Source organism: Canis lupus, chromosome 14, assembly GCF_048164855.1.
Source record: "Canis lupus baileyi chromosome 14, mCanLup2.hap1, whole genome shotgun sequence".
Taxonomy (NCBI): Eukaryota; Metazoa; Chordata; class Mammalia; order Carnivora; family Canidae; genus Canis; species Canis lupus.
Genome location: NC_132851.1, coordinates 29,531,415 through 29,554,901, shown reverse-complemented (window position 1 = coordinate 29,554,901; position 23,487 = coordinate 29,531,415). Strand labels below are relative to the sequence as shown.

General features: G+C 46.5%; 1 long non-coding RNA gene across 2 annotated transcripts; it reads right to left on the bottom strand.

Annotated features, from left to right (window-relative positions):
* Positions 1 to 58: 58 nt before the first annotated feature.
* Positions 59 to 18,102, bottom strand: LOC140603416 (uncharacterized). 2 transcript variants are annotated; one of them, XR_012006399.1, is made up of 3 exons: positions 17,974 to 18,102; positions 12,325 to 12,413; positions 59 to 274 (listed from the first exon to the last, which is right to left on the bottom strand). It is a non-coding gene; the product is annotated as an uncharacterized lncRNA (long non-coding RNA). The 2 variants fall into 2 exon arrangements; XR_012006400.1 differs by lacking the exon at positions 12,325 to 12,413 and having other exon boundaries at positions 17,974 to 18,095.
* Positions 18,103 to 23,487: the final 5,385 nt, after the last annotated feature.

Sequence of the window (23,487 nt, the reverse complement as noted above, 5' to 3'; positions counted from 1 at the left end):
AGCTTTCCACAAAATGTTTCTCTTATTCTCTATTGCTCTGTAACAAACCAAAACCTCATAACTTTAAAAAGCAATCATTTATTTAGTTCATGATTCTTCAAGTCAATAATACTTAGGCTGGGCTCGGTTGTGCAGCTCATCTGGTCTTGACCAAGCTAACTCACAAATCTTTGAATGAAGACCTGGTCAGCTCCCAGCTTGGATGGAGGCTGGCTGATGGAGGCTGTCTTCTCTTCCTTTCCAGCAAGCTAGCCCAACCTTGTTTCCTTGGACTCTGGAAGGGGTTCCAAGAAAGAGAAGACGAGAAGCATGCATTGCCTCTTGAGGCCTTAGTTCAGAACTGGTGCACCATCACTGCATTCTAGCCACCGGACCATGTCACAAGGCCAGCCCAGATTCCAGGGGTGAGGGAATAGAACCCACCTCTTAGGTAAAGGTGCTGCAAAGCCCCATTGCACAGGACATGAACCCAGGAAAGGAATGAACAAAGAATTCAGCCTTTTTCTTTTTCTTTTCGTTTTCTTTTCTTTTAAAAAAATTTTTTTTCAACTGACCAGTGTTTCCCCAAGTGATAGAATGAATTAGTCTACTGGGTGGAGTTGCTTAGTCTTGTCCAATTGGAACTTGAAGATTAATTATCTCCAATAATTTTAATAGTGCCTCAGATATTTAAAATACTGGAAACAATGTTACCTTGGCTAGGTTTTGTGTAACCCACGCTTTAGGCACCTTGGACAGAAGCCATCAATTTTTAGACAGAAGATGAACCTCAAGGAAGCTGAGCTGATGGAGAAGCTTTTCCATCCTACCATTCCTCAAGCCTCTCCTGCTCTGTGTCCCCAGCACAGGGGAAGTCTTGTCTCTTTGCTTTCAGGAACCAGAAGCCAGAATTCCATTCATTGCTAAACTGTACTGTATTGTTCAGATGTATTTTAGGGATTGGGGTCGGGTAAAACTAGAACAGAAGCTGTCATGAGTCCATTGTCACCTACCCTGGTTCTAGCAATGGTGTTTTGAGTCAGGCTTGTGGCGACATTAATAAGCTGGATTTATGCCAAAAACTCTTAGAACTTTCCAACGGACTCACCGTAACTTAGGATCTATGAGATATGATTTCAGGAAGTATCACCCCACAAATCCTGCTTGCTTAAAAGTCCCCTAATGGAATACCAAGCCACTCCTTTCCCAGTGAGAAATCTGTGTTAAAGTACAAACACTACTAGGACATTCATTATTATTATAACAATCATATAATACATTATATAATTATACACCTACACATAATATGTATATTCCTTTAATGAAAGACCAATTATTCCTTTCACAATGAGAAATCTTTTTAATGTACCACCAGGACTTTATTGTTAATTTATTATCATCATTGTTGTACTGATGCTATAATACATTATAGAATTGTGTGTTTTGTATAGAGTGTATTTTGCACATGTATTATATGTGTTATATACTATTGTATAAAATGGGGGACCCGGGATGGCTCAGCGGTTTGGCACCTGCCTTCGGCCCAGGGCGTGATCCTGAAGACCAGCCCACGTCGGGCTCCCGGCATGGAGCCTGCTTCTCCCTCTGCCTGTGTCTCTGCCTCTCTCTCTCTCTCTCTCTCTCTATCTCTATCTCTATCTCTCTGTCTTTCATGAACGAATAAATAAAAAAATAAAATCTTAAAAAATATATATTGTATAAAATGTTACATAATTATAACACATACATAATTATGATAAAATAACTTGACCATAATGAATATTTTAATGGGCGAAATATAGAAAACTGACCACCAGCCAAAGCAGGACAGTTATCCTTGAGAGATAAGAAACAAATGGGGTAACCCTCGCAAAGCCCCAAGATATTGACTTGGCCATGGAAAGGCCCATGTGGAAAGTCAGTGGGGCCGCACAGAGCCCACCATGCACTGACCCATTGGTTTCGCAATACCATCAGAATTTAAGGAGGCCGCCAGCTGTATGCACACACCCATTCTGCGGACTCCCTGGGCCCTGTCATTCTGTGCTGGATTAGTGAAGCCTGACCTGGGCTCACGGCGCGCCAATAACAGCCCTGGGCCATAAATATATTGCCCATTCCTGTAGGACTGTGAAACTCTGGCCTTTCCATACCTTATTCTCCTACCCTTTTCCTGATTCTGACTCTATGTTCATACTACTTTATCTTGGCACCAAGCAATAGGCTTGCGCTGCAACATTTACTCCTCATAACCGTCCAGTACATGAGTTAACAAGCTTTCACCTTCGGGTAACAGAAACCGTGGTTCAAAAATGGCTTAAACTAGAAAGGGACTTTATCTTCTCAAAGATATTAAAATGCCCGGAAGTTAGACAGTTTCACGATTTGTTAATTCACTTCCTCAATGACATCATCAAGGACTTAGGATTTTCCTGTCTTTCTCTAATGTCACCCTCTGCTGATCAGCCTCATACCTCATGGTCCACGCTGGCTGCCACATGTCCAGACGCTACAGGTGGACACACCACGTTCCCCAAAAGTGATACCTTGTCCTGTGGTCTTTTCTACATCATTGTGGCTCCAAAATAGCAGAGCATCTCCTCAAACCTGCTCTGACTTCAGAGCAGGAGCTTTTTTTTTTTTTTTTTTAAATTCCAAGCCAACTTTCTGATGATCCTGCCTTGGTTATGGCTAATGACCGAGGTGATTTGTTGACTCATTTTCTGCAGGGAATTTAAAATAGTAATTACCAGGTTTGATATCTCCCAAAGAGGAAGTTTAAATTTAGCTTATACCTGCGGTCCTCCTCTGTGACTTTGAAGCAAATCTATTCAACATCACACAGAAAATACCAAACATGTCACATAGTTTGGGGATAAACTAATTACCTGTTATTGCTGCTGCAAATGCTAGAACATACCTAATGATAGGGCCTGAGGAATACATACTTTGTTTATGACCACAAAGAGAGCCCAGGCTGGTGGGACTGGTCTTTGAGCTAGCTGCCCCCGGCAAGGGAGACACAGCCACCCTTGTTTAAGCTGGCAGTTTTCACTGAAGACAAGCTAGTGTCCCCAGCTATAATATAAAACCAATCAAAAACCAAAACCAAACAATGAATTAAATGATTAAATGCCTATCAGGACCCTTGTGCCAGAGCTACTGCTTCAGGGAGATGTGATAGATGATAAGAGCTTAGTGGTCAGGGACACAGACTCTGGCACCTTGTCAGCTGGGCTTGAACCCTAATTCTGGCCTTCTTCTTTTTTTTTTTTTTTAAGATTTTATTTATTTATTCATGACACAGAGAGAGAGAGAGAGAGAGAGAGATGCAGAGATCTAGGCAGAGGGAGAAGCAGGCTCCATGTGAGGCACCCAACGTGGGCCTTAATCCCGGGACTCCAGGATCACACCCTGGGCCAAAGTCAGGCGCTAAACCACTAAGCCACCCAGGGATCCCCTATTTCTGGCCTTATTAGTTGTATCATCTTGGCCAGGTGGTCTAATTTCTCTGTGCCTCACTGTCCTCATCTGTGAAATGGGAATAACAATAATATCTATCTGACGACGTATGTAAAGGGCTCAGAGCGGCCTAGGGCACACAGTAAGTGCTACATATCACTGTTTCATCTCCTTATCACACGTATCTGAAAGTTCCTAACGGCCCCCTGCTCCATGATGCATGGAATTGGAATACTAGTAACTGTCTCCTGGAGCTGTTACAAGGGCAAGAAGGGATCCATTATTGGGGAAGTACTCCATTAATGGTTCCAAAAACCAGTCCCCCACAAGGAGACAGAGGCCAAATGTCTAAGTGACTTAGCAAGTCAGCCAGGCGAGTTAGCCCTCCAGCTCCACATCCACCCCTCCCTGGACACACTGCTTCTTCCCCCATCACCTCTATTCTGAGCTAACTCCTCTGCTCACCTCTGTCAAGCATGGCCCATCACGCAGAGAATCAAGGCAGGCTCTGGGCAGTTTACAAAGGCCCTGGCTGTGTGACCTCCCTCATCTCATCTCTGGTCCAGCACCGACAGCCTTCTTTCTCCTTTCTACATAGCAAGTTCATCCTATCTTATGGACCTTTGCCCTGGCCGTTCTCCCCCAAAACTCTAGATCTTTTAATGACTGACTCCCTCCTGCATTCAGAATTCCAGTTAAATGTCACCTCTTAAAGATGCCTTTGCTGGCCACACTAAAATGCCCATTCTTCACTGGTCACTGCTTACTGGATAGCTTTGCTTTTAAGTACAATGTGGATGTACTTAATACCACTAAACGAGATACTTAAAAATGGTTAAAACAGTAAATATCATAAGTATTTTACCACAATAAAATTTTTAATAAGACAATGACTTTTGGGGCACCTGGGTAGCTCAGTGCTTCTCCCTCTGCCTATGTCTCTGCCTCTATCTCTGTGTCTTTCATGAATAAATAAATAAAATCTTAAAAAAAAAAAACAAAAATACAGTGACTTTTGCCCCTTGTACCCTCTCTCTTTCCCTCTGGCTCACTTGCTGGGATGAAGCCAGCCACCATGTTTGAGGCTGCCCCATGGGGATTCCGAACTTGAGGTTGTAGACTCCTGACTACAGAAACTTTGAGATAAGGAATCTTAGCAGCTTTTATGCCACTAAGTTTTCAGGGTGGGGTTGGAGCGGTGCAGATTTGTTACATGGCAATAGGTGATTAATACGCTATTATTTAATTCATTTATGGGTAAAACAATGGAGATGGAGCACCCTAACCCAGGCAAGAGGTTTGACACTTTAGAAAGCCCCAATCTCTTCTTCTGCTCCAAATACATCCTCCCCAGTAGATAAGGGGCCAGATATGCCCACCCTGTACACAAGGTACAGAAGACTCCAGAGTCCCCTGTCCAGATATCCCTGGGCCTGCCTCCAGAGTCTAAGGGGGAGACAGACCTATTCTGAGGATAGATTATTCCATTATGAGCACATCTTATGGCCCAGGGATAGCTATTGAGGTTAGGGGTTGAGGATTGGACTGAGCCGGATATGTGGGTAGGGTGCTGACTGTGTGTCATGACTGTCTCCTTTTACATAAACATACAGCTTAGTGCCTCTGTTAGCACTCTTGTCACTGACCCTACACATCTTAGAGGCAGCCCAAGTGGAGGTAATCATATCTGAGGAACCAACTGGGACCATGTATGTGTAAGTACCTATTGCAGAGCATAATACTCAGTAAGTGACCAACAAATCACAGCCTTGCTCCTGCTTCCAGCACTCCTGTGATGGAAAAGTGCAGAAAAGCTGGATTTGTCACAGGAATCAACTCAATTCCCAAAGCATTCCTCGTTGACAGTTCTGGGCCTCCCCGGGTGAAAGTCATTTCTGGCCCTAGGCAAATTCACAGCTCTGCTCTGGGAGGCTCCCTTGAGCAGCCAGGAACACATATTTCCCGTTGGTTTCAGAAAGAAGAAACAAGGCTGTTCGTGCCCCTCAAGGCCTCATGGGAATTTTGGCAGTAGTATTACCATTTCTTCCTACCAGGGGGCAAGAAGAAGGAGAAATCCCTGAGTTCCTTGGGAGATGAAAATGTGCTACTTTATCTTCAAGTTGTTATTCACTCAGCAAATACTTTTTGAGATCTATGGCAGAAGGAATAAGAGTTATTTCTTTCTATCCAGCTCGTCTGAGAAAAATCTAGGCTAGAGTACTGGGATTTGCCTCTCACTAGCTGTCGGGCAAGTTACAAAATCTTTCTAAGCCTCAGTGTCTTCATCTGTAAAATGATAGTTAAAAATAGTCTCAGTTGCCTAGGGCTGAGTGAAGAACAAAGGATAATCATGAGCAGTGAACAGGACAGCTCATGCTCCTCATCTGAAAATGGGGATTGAAAATTGCACTGACTTCTAGGTTTGTCATGCAAACTGTGAGGTCATATAGCCTTCCTCTGGCACCTGCCATATACAAAGGGCTCACAGTGGTTGAATAGTGGCCCCGCAAAAGACACATCAACCTAGAATGTAGGAATATGGCATTATATGGGAAAAGAGTTATTCCAAATGTAATTAAGGATTTCAAGATAAGATCCTCCTGAATTAGGGTGTGCCCCATATCCAATGCCAGGTGTCCTTCTAAGAAAAGAGAAAGGCAGGAGATACATGGAGGAGAAAACCTCATGAAAATCAGAGGCAGGGATCCCTGGGTGGCGCAGCGGTTTAGCGCGCCTGCCTTTGGCCCAGGGAGCGATCCTGGAGACCCTGGATCGAATCCCACATCGGGCTCCCGGTGCATGGAGCCTGCTTCTCCCTCTGCCTATGTCTCTGCCTCTCTCTCTCTCTCTCTCTCTCTCTCTCTCTATGTGTGACTATCATAAATAAATAAAAATTAAAAAAAAAAAAAAAAGAAAATCAGAGGCAAAGACTGAAATGATGCAGCCCCAGGCCACGGGACATCTGGAGCACCAGTAGCTGGACAACACGAGGAAGATTCTTCCCTAGAACCTTCAGAGGGAACTTGGTTCTGCCAACTTCTTGATTTCAGACTTCTGCCTACAGAACTGTGAGAGAATAAATTGTTATTGTTTTAAGCCACCAGCTTTGGGGTAATTGGTTACAGCATCCTTAGGAAAATAATAAAGGGCATAATACGTGTACACTATTGCTATTGGCTGTTGCTTCTCTTTGTCTCACTTTGCTCTGTTTCCCACAGAAGGAGGGCGCACCTCTGTGAGGTGCCCGAGCTGGGTCACAAAAGCAAAGACCCACCTGGAGGAAGATGGGTTGCTGCTCCTGCCCTGCCCCCAGCCCCTCCTGCTGGGCAGGGCCCCGCCTCTGGTTGCCTTCGTGCCAGGGCCCCTGAGGCTGGCAGCACACCCCCAGCCAAGAGATTCCAAGTCGCGGCATGAAGGGAATAATTGTCAGTGAGATCCCAGATTGTTTTGTCACATACATTTTGCAATATGACAAGTAGGCGTCCAAAATATGCTCCAGGAGGGGGGAGCAAGACATTTTCCAAAAGCCTACTTGGCAGCCCAAGTCATTGTGCTGAATCAAAGTGCCCGTCTAGCTCTTGGCTTCGCTCCTCCTGCCATGTGATGCTGTGTCACTCAGGCTGGGTTGTGCCAACTGAGCACCATCAGGGGAGGGGGGAGAAAAGCCTACTCCCAGCGGGGTTGGAAGCATCAGTTGGACTCCATTGGCTGCTTTGGGATTTTTCTAGATGATGTCATAATAATAGCTCTCTTTCTATGATCAGAAAAATAACAGCCATCGATAGCCATTAGGTACAGCCCCTGCGTGAGGTGCTGCGCCAAGGCATCTATATGCAATCCCTTTTTATCTTCACAGTGATTGTATGAGGTGGGAATTATTATTATCTCTCTGTGACAGAGCAGCAGACTGAGGAAGAAAGGAAGTTAAAGACAATTTGCCTAAAGTTCCATTTCTAGGACATGGTAGAGGGAAGATTCTAGCTCTCTGTAAAGCTGGAGGTGTGAGCGCTGAACAGCCACTTTGTATATCATATCCTACAGATGGGTGGAGTCCGGATCCTAGTTCCCTCACCCCCACAGGCAGAGATTGCTTGTGTGTAGAGCACTCCGTCAGACTGGTGGTTCCAGGTAGGGGGCGAGTGGGTAAGGCCGTTCAAGTGTAGAAAATTTCCGTAGCTTAAACAGAATGATTTAAGAAGGGCAGATCAAATTTTTCTCTCCCTGCCATCTCTTCTGGAGCCCAGAAATGTTTGCAATAGGTTGGTGTTTGTAATTGAAAGGTTTAATGGAGGCCAGATTATTTTAAGAATCTCTTCCTTCCCCTTTCTACTCAGAAGACCTCACTATAGATTGTCCAACTTATATTCATTCCTGTCCTCTTGGTTTCTTAACCCAACTCAGGCATTGTTCTGTCTGTCCAACATTAGACTAAGTGGCTGTTGACCTGACTCCCAGCTCCAGGGCTGGACTCGATGACCTAAGAGTAACCCTGCTCTCTCTGCTGGTGACTGGTTCAGGGATACTCCCAATTCTTTCCCTGGAAACATGACAAGTCCTCTGAAGTGAGTGGTGGCTTGGTGGCTTCTGGAGAAAATGTCTTTGCTTCTAGGAAAGAGCCTCAGAAAAAAGGAGACCACCTCTTCCTCTAGATCTTGTCATATCTGGAGAGGATGCTCGGAACTACTGCCACTAGCTTGTCACCAGCCTGAGAAAGAATCCAACTGAGGATGGCACAGCAGAGAGAAAGAGAGAAACTCTTCTTGAATGCCATTGTTGAATGGCTAATTCAACGAGCTTTGGACCCGCCCTGCCCTGGGCATTCCTGATATGTGAGATAATCAATTCCCTATTGTTTAAGCAAGCTTGAGTCAGGGTTTTGTTTCTGCCACCAAAAGCATCCTGACTAATACAGGATTCAAAGCAGACTCTCCGCCCCCACCTCCCCCACCCTGCAGCTGAACTGAATGCCACTGAGAATTGCCAACAACCCATTGCAGAGGCTGCACACAAGAGGAGGAGGGATTTGGAGGGCGGTGGTGATGGAATCCAAGAGATTTAAAGGACTGAGGAGTTGTTGGGGAAATAGGGACAAAAAAAACAAGGAGCAGGGGAAAGGAACCCTCTATGCCACCTGAGTGGGGTAAAAACATGTGCTCAGGAGTCTATGACTAAGGTTCCCTACCCACAGGCAAGGTGAACACACTAGAGCTGCTCCTACTGAATCTCCACTCAAAATGTGTTGGACTGTAATGTTTGAGCCCAGAGCAAAAAAACAACTGAATATAAATCATGGATTTATTTGGTGCTTCCCTGGCAACAGTTAACCATCCTTTGGGTGGCCATATCACCGTTTCTTCCATGAAATACAGTGTACTGCTGGAATTAGAGATTGTTGACCCCAGTGGTCTTAAAAGGCCAACTAATCTGAGCCCTCTTATTTTGTGAATGGAGATCCAAGGCCTGGGATGGCAAGTGATTTCCCTGAGGCAGTGCCAAGTGAGTTTGTGGTAGAGCTGACACTGAAAGGCAGGTCTCCTATCTCCCAAACCAGGGCTTTCCCCACTACACCACCATTTCCCTAAGTGTGAACCTAGAAACTGTCAATAGATTTTAATAGCCAGAACAGTTTTTGATGGTCAAATAAACTTGAAAAATGCTGCATTAAATAAATCACATTAAGGATTTTTCTAACTTAGAGGACTCCTCATCATTTTTTGGTTTTGTATGTTTTTTGCCAGTAATGCTTTGCAAATCATTAAAACTGAAATGTAGCATACACTCTTTTTCAAGCCTGTTGGACCATGGAACCTTTCTTCCTCCCAAAGCATCTTACAGGAAGAGTGTTCTACAAACTATATTTCAGCAAATACACAACAAGGACCTGCCTCCATAGGAAGCGAATGAGGTCAAAACATGACGAGAAGCAGGGGTGAAAAAATGGATAGAAGAATAGACAGATGAATGGACCCATGAAGAAAAGCAATATAATTTGAGCCCCTGACTAAAGCAAACTTGTAACATGAACCAATACATTTTTTCCTCTTAACTCACTTGGGTTGTACAATAGTTGAGTTTGGGGTTGTCGTTATGACTATGATAATAATGCTTAACAAACAATCCCCAAGCTACTGTTTCAGTAACTCACTACCACAAATATTTACATTACACTGTTGGATCAGCTAGACCAGGCTGGACCCCAGCTTCTGGTTATGGGTAAGCCTTCTACATTTATCTTCATTCCAGGCCCCAGACTGGAACATAAGGTACCTGGTACATGTTCTTCTCCTAGTAGTAAGAAGAAGATCCAGAAAACTGGACCGAAATTTGCCTTTTAAATCTCAGCTTGAAAATGGCAGCTTGAAGCTGTCATTTCCAGCCACAGTTCATTGCCCAAAGCAAGTCTTATTGTCAAAGCCCAAAATCAACAGAAGAAAATTATACTCTGCTCATAGGGAAACCAAGACAAGAGCAGGGAAGGAAAGAAGAATTGTGGACAAATAAGAAAACACTAGAAATTAGGTCTTTTATCACTTACAACTCAGAGTCCTGAAAAATTCAATTAGCTGGTTAATTTGTGGGTTCCTACTTGGTAAAGTGCCTCTAAGCTACAGAATACTTTGTATCCAGATAAAATTGGACCACTTTACTCTCTTTGACTATTCCTCACTCCCACGACATCCTGCCTTCTCTGCTCATTCTTATTTCATCCTTCTCTTTGGATTTGTCATAAATTATTGTTTCCCTTTTGTGTACTTAATAGACTTCTGTAATCATGTTATAGATGAATAATTCTAGCCATTACATGGTGGAGCAGCCTGAGAGCTAACCACTCAATGTTGGCAGAGTTGCCCTATTTGTACAGAAAGTTTGTTTGTTCAATAATTTGACTGTTTCCATTGCACTCACTATTTCTAAAAAAGGAATTACATTAGAAAAAATTACAGTACTGATCTTAGCAATAAGAAGCACAGATCTCATCAACTTAAGACATTTGCCACAGAGATGGAAGTCATTAGGCATACTTTGAGTTGGGACTTTTGAGCCACAGGAGGATCAAACTGTATATTTAATTATGAAAGAAACAAAATCAAAGAATATGTCTATGGTGTTGAAAATGTATTGTTGAATAATATACTGTAAAAGTGGGGTATAATTGGGGATTTAATTATATTTTGTAGTCTATGGTGATATAGACCCCTTGGAGATATATAAGGATATGATTTGACTTTCAAACATTGATTTTCCAACATATTCTCCTAGGAAGACCCTGAAGAGGAAGAAAAGGGATTTACTACCTGTATTTAGAAAATACCAACATGAACATGACCCCCCACCAAATCTGTGAGCATGATTTGAGAGAATGCCTGAATCAAGGGAGTGGGGCATGATGAATTGCCTACAGAGACCCAGTTCAAAGTTCCAGTTCTAGAATTTTTAGGCAGATTACTTAACCTCCGTTTCCCCAACTGTAGTATGGGGCACAGCACTAAAGACATCTCAGGGTTGTTGAGAAGTTAAAATGAAATAATACTAATTAGTTAAAGCTTCCTGTTATACACCAGGCATTGCTCAAATACTTTATATAGGTTAGCACATTACTTAAAAAACACTTTATGAGTGGTTATCTGTCTTTTACAGAGGAGAAAGTTGAGGCATAAAGAATCCAAATGAGTTATCCCAGGTCACATAGCAAGCTGGTGGTAGAGCTGGGATGCAAGCCCAGGCCAGCTAGCTTCACAGTCTATATTCCTGACGACTCACTATAGACCGAATTTTTTTGTCCCCTCAAAATTCATAGGTTAAAACCTAATCCCCAGTGGGATGGTATTTGGAGATGGGGCTTTTGGAAGGTGAGTAGGTCATGTGGGTGGAGCCCTCATGAATGGGGTTATGTTCTTATAAAAGAGACCCCAGGGAGCCCCCCACTCTCAGCTCTGCTTCCATGTGATGACACAGAGAGAGAATGGACATTTGCGAACTGGGAAGAGACTCACCAGACACGGAATTTGCCAATGCTTTGATCCCAGATTTCCTACTCTCTAAAATTGTGAAAAATCAATGTATGTTGTTCAAGCTGCCCGGTCTAGGCTGTTAGACTGTCCAGACTAACTCAACATTATCACATCTCTCCAACAAAGTAAGTAGATGAAATTTAACAGACCACAGATTCATATGAAGTGTGTGTTTCCCCTCTTTCACCTCAATGAAGACTAGTCAACGAGGACTAGTAGAGGCACTGAAACAATTGCTTGGGACCCCATGTGTGTGTTTTGCAGGTCTCATGTATCTACTTGATGACATGAGAGTGTATGGGACAAATCTGAGGTGGCTCTGCTTCCTTCTAGCTCTGTGACCTTTGGCAAATCATCAAGCTCCTTCACCCTCTACTTTCTCACCTAGAAAATGGGGGCTGAAAATATTTTTCCCTAATAATTGTACAGAAATCTTGTGAGCTCTATAGAAATAGCCAAATGCTGAAAGTCCCTTGAAATTTTAAGTCATCTGCAAATTATAATCTAATGAGGCTGATCTTTTAAGATAACATGCCAGAACTTACCCTCCAAATGAGAACTGGCCCTTCCAAAGCATTCTCCTGCTCTCCTACCAAGCTGTGGGTTTATTCAAATGATGCCATTTTTGCTCAAGATGTGCTTGGAATGTTTCTTTGGAAATTACCTTTACAGCTGGTTCCCAAGCCAAGTGAGAAAATCAGTTTCATTAACTTACAGGCCTCCATTTCATTTGGGGAGCCAAAAATAGTATTTCTGAGCTGTTCTCTCATCTTCTTTATAAGAGGCAGGTCTGAATGATTTATGTCTATTAAAAATAATGAATCCACCCTCTGGGGACGGGGGATTTCTGGAGGTCATGAAAGGAGCTTGCCTTAGGACCCTGAGAGGAGTTATTAGTCACCTGACCTTTTACACTCCTGGCCCTGTTGTACCAACCAGGTCTGTGAGCGAGGACTTCACCTGTTGAAATATCAGGAAATTCATCCCTAGTATTATCTGTGGACTGAAAAGAACCTTAGAAGTTATGTTACATCTGAATCACTGCGTTCATATAGTCCTTCAAAGAAGCACCCTCAGAGCCTTTTCCCCACACATGCATATGAAGATGCAAAAGAGAAGAGAGAGGATGGTGCTCTCAGGACATCCACCCTGCATGAGAGGACCACACAGGTCAACACCCAAGTGCAGGGAGTGGGCTGTGGCCTCTGCTAGAGGCCTAGAGCTGTCATGAGAAGGAGGGCTCTCTGAAGGCCATGATGAGGGAGTTCCCTGGTGGAAAGGCAGTGAGCTGAGTTTAGAAGGACCAACTGGAGGTAGCGGGGTGAGTAAGGGGCGAGGCATCTAAGGAGAAGGATGCACATGTCCCCAGGCCTCAGGAGGAGAAAACACATGATGCCTTCGGACTACAGCGCCACTAGGGAGCCCAAAGATGAAGCTGGCCCAAGACTAGTAGGCACGGGCCATGGTGCAGGCCTGCATCCCAAATGCTGAACTGCAGGTCGATATTTCAAACTCAGCGTAAGGAGATAGGGATTCTTACCAAAATGTTTTAGCCATGCTAGCTTTCCTAGAAGAGGTGAGAAAAATACATGTGCATTTCTCTAGCGAATGAGCTGGCGGGCTAAGAAGTTCCTGCCCTGTGGTACTGGGGGCCCACTCAACCTCCTCAGTCTGAGTTTTTCTTTGACACGAGGATTTGCAGCAGGAGAGGAGGTAATCACATCTGCATGGGGGAAAGATGATTTCTTGGGCAGCCAAGAGAGGGAATGAATGCAGTGAGGGAGCCCAGAGTGGGGCAGCAGTTAGGCCCCCACAGGCACGAAGAGGGCCCACACCAGGGAAGCGCGTAGGTGGTGGTGCTCGGCTCCTGCGGTATTTAGGCTGAGGCAGCCACATGCCTTGGCACCAGAGAATAACATGAGAATAACAGAGAATAACAGAGAATAACATGGCTCAAACCAGGTTTGAGGCTTGAAACCTAATGAGGGTCTTTTTCCCACCAACTGTGCTACCCCAAATCAAGAAAATGAAAGTATTATGTTCTGAAGCCAAATATAATCCATGCAGGGGGAAAGAAAAAAAGCCAGTTTCTTGAGAACACTTTAGTTGATTTGGGTGGTCAGGAGAGAGTTTGGATTTCCCACAATCGCCAGTTCAATTCTGCACACTTGGGTGGAGCTAAAGCACAGACAGGAGCTTGAGGACAGAGAAGAGGGACATAGAGTGGCCCAAAAAAGTCACCCCAGCATTTCAGGCAGGCCAAGGCTTCACTGTGTGGGACTGTCCTGTGCATTATGGGGCATCTAACGTTCCAGGTCTCCGGTATTAGATGCCGAAAGGACTGCACCCCATCATAGCAACAGTCAAAATGTGCTCCCCCACATTTTCAAGCGGACCCTTGGGAAGTGCTACCGCCTTGCTTGAGAGCCACTAGGCTACAGAAGTAAGGGTGAGGACACCCTGCCCCCACCTGTGGGAGTCACGCCCACAGCCCTGTGGTCATGCTTTGTTATGAATAATCGAACGCTAACCACAGACTCTTCCCAGAACATGCTCCCTGTGATGGCCTCTGGGCCTTTATCCTGTTCTCTCTTCCTTGGGCACACTCCCCTCCCACGCTGATTTTGCCTGGCAAACTCTTTGTGTCTGGCATGCGGTCAGGACTCAGCAAACATTAGCCACGACCTATATCTGCTCTTGCAAGACTTCCACTTCACTGGGGAGAATAAAGCCCGCTTTCCATGTCCACTTTGCTTTATGCTTTTCTCCATTAAGACAATGACTGAACTGAATTGTGATCATTTATTTCCAAAGAGAACATGAACTTCAAATAGATACTCAAAAATACGTGTGAAGTCAATGACTAAATCATATCTTCATTTGCCCAGTGTTCTGGAGTAACTCTCAATGACCCCAAGGGGAGACAAGTAAGGTAGGATTTCCATTTTGCTGAGAAGAAAACTACAAGTCCCTTTCTCCCCCAAAAATCCACCATATAGCGGATGCTTAACTGGCGTTGGGCAGCATCCTGTCACTGCAGTTTAAATACTCTGTATCATTTAATAGTGAGTAAAGCTAAGTGGCTCTCCCAAGGTCAAGGGCAAACAGCCAGGGACGGAAGGGCTGAGCTGCACACAGAGGTCTTCATCTGTGGGGCTCGTGGGAGTCAGAACAGAGAAGCAGGACACAATGCAAACCCCAAATCCACACGTCAGTACTTAAAAAGAGGGCTAAAGGGTTAGAATTCTCTTTACAAAAGGACTTCAGCATGATACCTTGAAAAACAAAAGCTCTCCTATTAATTTTTAAATTTTTTGACCCAGTCCTGCAGAAAGTCACCAGTTGCATGAGGCACACCTACCTGGGTTCCTGGGAACCCAGACATCCCAGATGGTGCCAGGAAGACAGTGAGGGTCCTCAGCCCAGAGAGCACCATCTGGATCCCCTCCAGGCGCTGCAACTCCCCCGCCGGCGTGTGTGACCAGGTTCTTGGTCCTACTTGCCTGGAGCTCACCTGGGAGGGACCCCAGCACTGAGGAGGCCACATGCTTGGCTCCAACAGGCACCGCTTTGGGGCTGAGGTCGGGGGCTGCATTTTGCATTTGCCTCAACGCTTGGGTGGTCTTCAGTGCGGGTGCCAAAGAGCACATATTGTAGCAATTTACTGAGAGACCACAGAAGTGGGTAAAGCAGCAGAGCCTGGAGTGGGCTTGGAGCTGGGCTCCACACCACCCCCACATCTGCCAACCACCCCTTGCCACCCACCGGGAGAAGCAGCGCTTCTGGCCACGCACAGAGCTCCTTCCAGAGACTCGCTCTCTTGCTGAACAACCCATTACCCGTCACTCCTCTTTCTGGACCTCTGTTTTACTCTGATATAAAAATAGGGCTGGGGGGATCCCTGGGTGGCGCAGCGGTTTGGCGCCTGCCTTTGGCCCAGGGCGCGATCCTGGAGACCCAGGATCGAATCCCACATCGGGCTCCCGGTGCATGGAGCCTGCTTCTCCCTCGGCCTGTGTCTCTGCCTCTCTCTCTCTCTCTCTCTGTGACTATCATAAATAAATAATAAAAATTGAAAAAAAAAATAGGGCTGGGATGCCTGGGTGGCTCAGCGGTTGAGCGTCTGCCGTTGGCTCAGGGTGTGATCCCAGGTCCAGGGATCAAGTCCTGCATCAGGCTCCCTGAGAGAAGCCTGCTTCTCCCTCGGCCTGTGTCTCTGCCTCTTTCTCTCTGTGTCTCTCATGAATGAATGAATAAATAAAATCTTTTAAAAATAAATAAATAAATAAATAAATAAATAAATAAATAAATTAAAATAGGGCTAACTGGGGCACTGGGAGAGGTGGAGTGGGGGGGCTCAGTCATTTAAGCATCTAACTTGATCTCAGCTTGGATCTTGATCTCAGGGTCATGAGTTCAAGCCCCATGATGGGCTCCATGCTAGGCTGGAGCCTACTTTAAAAAAAAAAAAAAAATATATATATATATATATCTCACCAACAATGTCCACCACTTAGGTCTGAAGTGAGGGCAAGATGGGGCCTGTTCAAGTGCTCATGGTAGTGGAGGGCATGGTAGAGGGGGAAACCTCTTTGACCCACAAGGCTGAGAGGGTGCCCAGTGCAGATCTGAAGCTGTGTACATTGAGTAGATGCACCATTCCAGACCCTCCTGGAGAAGCAGAGATGGAAAAGATACAGCCCCAGCTGTCCCAGCCCTAACATGAGGCCTGGGTTTTATTTTCTTTCAACCTGGAATGACCAAGGGGACAGCACCTGGGATATGAGGGCACACTGAGCACCCGGGGGCATGGAACAGAGGCTGAAGGAGCCTCTGACCCAGGTCGGATGGGACTCCCTGAAGCTTTGCCTGTCCAGCCCCATGCCACTGCACATGGCCACGTGTCATCAGATGGTCTATGAGGTCATCGTGGGGAGGATGCAGGTTATCGTCAGCCCCACAAAGCAGGCATCGTTCACCCTATTTGGAGACAAGGACAGGCCACGGATGAAAGCACCTGACCCGAGCAGTTGTGTGACCTCCATGGGCTTCCATGTTTTCATCTGCAACATGGAAAGCATGATGGGCTCCCACTCGGGTTCCTTTAAGAAAGGGAATATCCCCTTAACCGCTTGGCATGCACAGTGTCTGGCTCATCAGCTGTGGGCTACCATGAAATCATACCCAGATATTCAAGTCACTTCCAGGTATTCTAGGTACTCAAGGTCATGCTAGATATTTAAGATAATATCCAGGTATCCAAAATACTGTGGATGCTCCATGAACGTTAGCTTTCTGGCCAGCACCCCCACCCAGCCCAGCCAATCTGAGCCTGGCCTTCCCAGCACTTGGCACGCAGTAAGCACCCTGGAAGCACGGCCTGAAAACATGAGGTGGTAGAGTGAGGGCTTGGAGCTGGCAGGTGCCCCATGGATCAGTGATTTTATCACAGTGAGCTGTAGCATCCTCTCGGGAACATGAGCATGTCCCTCCCCCTGATCCACACACATGCACCACTAACATCTCAGGGATCTTCTGGTTCCAGGAGGGGATCTGATTCCAGACGCACCGAAGCCCACTACTCCTTGGCCCCAGTGCTCGCCAAGACTATTCTTCAGAAGAGCTGAACCCTGACAGCTGGAGCCAGCGCTCTCCTGGCCGCCCCCCGGAGCCCCAAGCCCGGTCTCCTTCACCTGAGGGCACCCGGCTGAGCGGGGCCCTGCTGACCCTGGCCTCGCTTCGCTGCTTTCCCAGCCAAAGCAGCCTCACTCCAGGGAGTTGAAAGGATCACAGGAAGACCTCTAACCTGAACATGAACATCTCCAAGAATGTTTTTAATGGACTCGTGCTTTTCATATGGCAGCGGCACAAAACACAAAACAGAAATAGTTACTGCAAAATATTTCCCTTTGAGCTCCCCTGTCCAAGATGTTTATCTGCATCAAAAACGCATTTGTTTCACAAAAAGATAATAGCACAGGCTCAGGTCAGGCCCTTCCTCCTGGGGTGGGGGTGTGTGTCTACTACCAGTGGCCGGCTGAGCTGGGGGGTGCAGGTACAGCACCCAGACCACCTCCATCCACACACATGGAACCAGACACCCCCAACCGGGAGTGATCCTCCCCCTCTGGAAGGAAACCAGCTGCTCACTCTCCTTATATTTCCCCCTTTCAGAGACAGATTTGCTATCCTGCAGGTCTGGAACTAACAGACTAATGTTGTTGCCAGACAATGGGATTCTTTTCCCTCGCTGGTTGGAACCAGGGTCTTGTTTCAATATAGCACATTGAGTTTTCATTAAATTAAATTCAACAAACATGTACCAAGAGCCAGCTGCAGGCCAGGTACGTGAGCGAGATGCTTGGGCAGCAGGGATGCAGCCTCACTGTCCCTCCCAGCACACCTGACACAGGGGCGAGCCCTGTGTAGCCCGTGGCCTTCTCAAACTCCTTCTCGAAATCCTGGACTGGGTTTAAGGCACAGTTTACCCAGCTGCCTTCTCTTGGACCCAGGCACTTACCTCCAACCCCTCGGTCTCCTTCAGCAACAGCTTCAGACAATTCTGACTACTACAGGACCTCATCCTTCGTTCTCCATGGGCCTCTTGTTGCTACCACCCTGTTCGCCTTTTATGATTTCTACCATGACTGGTTCTAGAACCCCATTCTTGGATCTCTCAGTGTCTCCACTTCTAAGCCACCTTCACTCTGCATCTGGAACCTTCTTTCTCCAACACAGTCTCACCCGATGCTACTGAAGCATGTTTGATGGCCACTCACTCCCTCTCCTAGGTAATTCTTGCTTCTAATTCCCCAAGGCCCTTCTTGAGCTTGGCTCCCTTCTTGTCTGCCACTACTCCTCCACCCCAACCATATTCCTGCAGGGGCTCAACCACAAGGAAGCTCTAGAAGCTGCCCTAAGGTGGCATCTGACTCACTGTCCATCATCTACTGTCAGGCTTCAGGAATGAGCTGGGCACCACCATCTTGCTTCAGTGGGTCATTTGAAACCAACCTCCTGGTTGCACCTTGACCATGGTATCTTCACATCAGCCTCTCTGCTCAAGGAGACCATGTACTCGCTGCTGAAGGGGGCTTGTGTGCCTGCTTGGAGGGGATGAGGCCACTCTCAGATGAGGCGCTGAGTCAAGAGGGCTAAGCCAAGTGTCTGGGGCACAGAACAGTATCAGCACTAGCTGGCAATGGGATGGCCATTGCACACTAGAGATCCTCACAGAACACCTCCACACCGCCCAGGCTCCATAGACCCTGACTGAATTCTTTATGGATGATCCACCCTTCCCCGTCTGCGCTGGGCCATCACCTTCCACCAGCCCTGGAGTACATCTGCTGACTGGCTTCACCTCTGGGTACAAGTGCACGAATTCAGTGCATACTGGAGAGCAAGGTCTAGGGTGGAGAATAACTCACCAGTTAATCCTAAAATAAAACCCACTGCCTGAATGCTGCTTCTCCCAGGGTGGCTTCCACCGCTTTCTTTAACCAGTAAAGTCCCTCATGTGCAAGACCAAGTTCAGAGGCCACCTCCTCTGTAAATCTCTCCATGCCGGGCCCAGGCAGATTTCTCTGTGACCTCAGCTGTGTTTCCAGGACATAGTTTTCATACCAGTGTCATGAGTGACAATTGCTTATCTACATGTCTTTTTTTGCCACTGGACAATGAGCTCTGAAGGGTCGGGGGTGGGAGGTGTTTCCTTTATCTTTGGGACCCAATGACTAGCATTGGTGCTGAATCTATATGCGTGTTGACTTTGCAAGTGGTCCCGTGGTTCCTCCCACACACCAGCCACTGGACAAGGCCCTGTGGATACGAAGACACACAGACCACTAGGTGTGGGAGGCGTTCTGTGACCTAGCTCTGTTTCCCATTCAAGAAGCTTCGCTCTCTTTCCCTCCTGCCTGGCAGGAGTGGAAAGTCATCCATTTCCTTTATGAGCCACATCGTGTATCAGAATGCAGTCTGCTTCATGGCCTAAATTATTTTCCAGAAGGCCGTTAAGGGATCATTAAAAAATGCCTACTAGCCAAAATTCTATTTTGAGTGAAGAGGAGAAGGCCATTTCATCTTTGCCATGATTGTCTCTTTCCAGCCACCAGGCTCCTCAAAGGCTGAGCCTCCCATGCCACATTGGCATGTACCTCTGTTCCCAGCTGTGTCTGTGTCACCAGGAACAATCCAGACATCTCACGAGGCTGGGGTGGCGGGGGGGTATTTTTACTGCCAGTCTGTTGCAATATTTAGCAAGGAGGCAGCGGGGGGTGGGGAGTTATTCTATTATGTGGCTTTAATATTATAATAGTAACTGACATTAACTAGCTTGCACAGAGGGCTTAGATGTGCCACATGAGCCTTTGAGCAATGCCCTTTACATACATTTGCCTGACTGCTCTTCAAAACAGCTCTACAGTATGCACAATTTTATCACGCCTCTTTTATGGACAAGAACACTGTGGTGCACCAGGTTTGGGCAATTGGCCTAACGTCAGAAGGCTAGCAAACAGTAGACACAGGACCAGGATCAGATGAGTGTGTGTGTGTCTTCAAAGCCTATACCCTAGGCCCAACCAAGTGCCTGATGGCCTGAACTGCTCGTACTGGCTCCAGAGATGGCTGACCACACGGGTCTTTTCCCAACCCCTAGGTCAGTGACGTCACATCAGTAGCCAGGACCTGGCCACAGTTGGAACACTTAGACCCCAGAAACTGGCAAGCGCTACAAACCAGGGCTGCTTCTTTTCTTCTGGAGATGCAGCTGTCAAACATTTACCAGCGCAACGGCTGAATGTGTGGCCTCTTAACTGGGAGGAAGAAAAAGAAGGAAGAAGAGGAAAGGAGAAAGAATTTCTGCTGTTTTCTGAGGCTTTGAGTATACTGACCCCCTTAGCGAGACCATCCTGGAATATAGTCAGCCTCGAAGAGGAACTTAAAAAGTCTCTACATTTCAATCCCTCTAACATTCTGTGGGTCCCACTCCTGAGGGTTCTTCCTCCCCTACATCAGGAGCCTGCTGCGTGCCAGACCCTGTTCTTGGGACCTGAGAGCTAGGGGCTGAAATCTTTATATTGAGCTTCTGTTCTTCCAGCTGGAGCTTTGGGACATGCGGGTCTGGGAGTCAGGCTCCGGGCAGCATCTGGGAAAGGAGGAACAGCAGGAGAAGATCTGGGAATCATCTGGGTTGGGGAAGCCTCCTCCTCCCAGGCTTTCCACCAGGGCAGCCAGCAGAGGTTGGGCTCCAGGAACACCTGAGACATGGTGCTTCGGTCCTGGCCTGCAGGGTCTGGGTCACACGCCAGAAGAAGTGGGCTGGGCTCCGGGGTGTGGCCCCAAGCTGGGGCAGCAGCCAGGTAAAGATGGAAGGACACCTAGCTTGCAGCTAATTTCTTCTTAGCTAGATGACAACTAGCTTATCTATTAACTTTACAGTTCAGGGCTGAGAGAGGACAGTCGTGGTCATGGGGGTAGCCCCTAGAATCAGTGTGTTGAGGTCCAAATCTTGAAAGTTCCACAGCTTTTAGCTATGGGGTATTAGGTAAGTGGCTTCATGTCCCTTGGGCCTCAGATGCCTGTTTAAAAAAAAAAACAATTATATATATATATATATATATATATATATATATATATATATATATGCTCACACTTGGACAATTCTATGTACCAGGCATTTGCATTATTTCAATTCATTGAACCCTCACAGCAATCCAACCTTATCATCATTATCCCCATTTTTCAGATAGGAAAACTATCTGAAAGACACAGAGCAGTTAAGCCACTTGCCCAAGTTCACACAGCTTGAATAACAGAGCAAGAATGAAAATCCAGGCAGTCTGGCTCCAGACTCCATGAACATAATAATCGCTATGCTACTGCCCATCTTCTGTTTGTTTGTTTTTAATATTTTATTTACATTCAATTTGCCAACATATAGTATTACATCCAATGGTCATCCCATTAAGTGCCCTCCTCGGTGCCTGTCACCCAGTCACCCCATCCCTCTCTCCTTCTGCAACCCTCTGTTTTTTTCCCAGAGTGAGGAGTCTCTCAGGATTTGTCTTCCTCTATTGCCCATCCTGATAATAAAGGACAATAACTGTGTCTATCTCCTAAAGGTATCATGAGGATTAAGAGAATTAACATATGTATGGTACTAAGAAAAGCATCTGATCTTTATTCCCTCCTTCCTCAGTGAGGACAGACAGCCAGACAATTCCCTGGCCAGATTTGGTTATTAATTAGCAAATGTTTATTGAGGGCCTACACTATTCAGAGCCCTGAGACAGGTGCTGAGAAAACTGAGAAGCATTAGACAGAACCTGGCTTCTAGAAGCTCACCATCCATTGTACAAAGAAGACAGGCAAGGGGGAGATCACAGTGGAATGAAGCTCATGCAACGTGGGCAGAAGCTCAGGGCCTGGGAGCACAGGTGAGATGGACCAGCTGTTAATGAGGATGGGGCCAGTGGCAAACTCACTACAGAGGTGACCCCTGAGCAGTCCTTGACCAGAACCCACCAGGGGTGAAGGTGGATGAAGAGCCGTAAGCCCAGACAGCAGGACTGGCCTGTGCTGGCAAAGTCAGTCAAATGAAACAATTAGTGACGCACATGTTTTGGGAAGTGTGGCAGCCTGCTGTGCCTGGAGCAGAGTGTGCTTTGAGGTCGGGTCTGGGCACGGTGAAGGGGGCTGGTGAGCACATGAGCTGGTCAGGTCGAGTCTGGTTGCCTTATTTTCCATGCCAAGCAGATTGAACTTCTTTCTGACGGCAAAGAGAGGCTTCTGAAGCTCTTAAGCTAGTTTATGGCACAACAGGATTAGTATGTTAGGGACGTCCCGTAGGTGGGCCTAAGGGGACAGCCGGGGATGCTCTCAAAAGAGGAGTGGAAGAAGGGATTCAGGGGTGCTTGTGTGTGTGGCATTCAGACCATGCAGGGACACAGTGTGGGGAGTGCAAACCCTGTCCCCTGACCTCACTTATTTATGTGTGTGTGGATGTATTCCAGTAACTTCAAATAAGAGAGTGTGTATTAATATACCTAAAGATCAGATGTGTCTGTGGCTCATGGAGACTCGCAGTCCTGGGATTTTTTTTTTAAGATTTTATTTATTTATTCATGAGAGACACACAGAGAGAGGCAGAGGCATATGCAGAGGGAGAAGCAGATTCTCTGCGGGGAGCCTGATGCAGGACTCGATCCCAGGACCCCGGGATCACGCCCTGAGCCAAAGGCAGATCCTCAACCACTGAGCCACCCAGTTGCCCCAGGTCCTGGGATTAGAGATGTGCAGGCATGTGGAAAATAGCAAGATCCCCAGACTAGGGCTCAGAGCCCTTGGGTTCTGAGCAGGACTTTGCCTCCTACTGATTGTGTGTAATTGAAGAAGTTTCTTCTCCATTCTGGTCCTCTTGAGGTTCAATCGGAGGGTGTCTGAGATGGACCTTTCTCATTTTCCCAGTCAACATCCTACACACACTTCTCCTGGTAACTCCATGTCTGTTTTCTCTTGGAAAAACCCCCTTGCCCACCTCTAAAGAATCTGAGAGGAGGTAGGTTCGGCCCTCAGCTCCAGGAGTGGATTCTAGGGTCAGACCTGGCTGACCAGGATGCCAAAATCCTACTATCCCTGCAACTGGCCCTGTGGTCTCCCCACGTGATTTTGCAACAAGGTCTCTTCAGCAGAGTAGACAATTTTCTTTTTATACTGCATCTAATGCAAAAAGAGAATTTCCTTCTATTGTTAATGCACTGCAAGTTTATATCATGAATGTATGGTAAATTTTGCACAATATGTTTTCTTCATCCATTGTGATAATCATATGGTATACGGACCAAATATCTGCATCCTCCTCATATCCGTATGTTGACGCCCTAACTCCCAGGGTGGTTTTATTTGGAGATAGAGTCTCTAAGGATATGATTAAAGTTGAATGAGGTCATGAGAGTGGGGCCGTGATCCAATGAGATTAGTGTCCCTATGAAAAGAGACACAGGAGAGCCCCCCCGCCACGTGCACACAC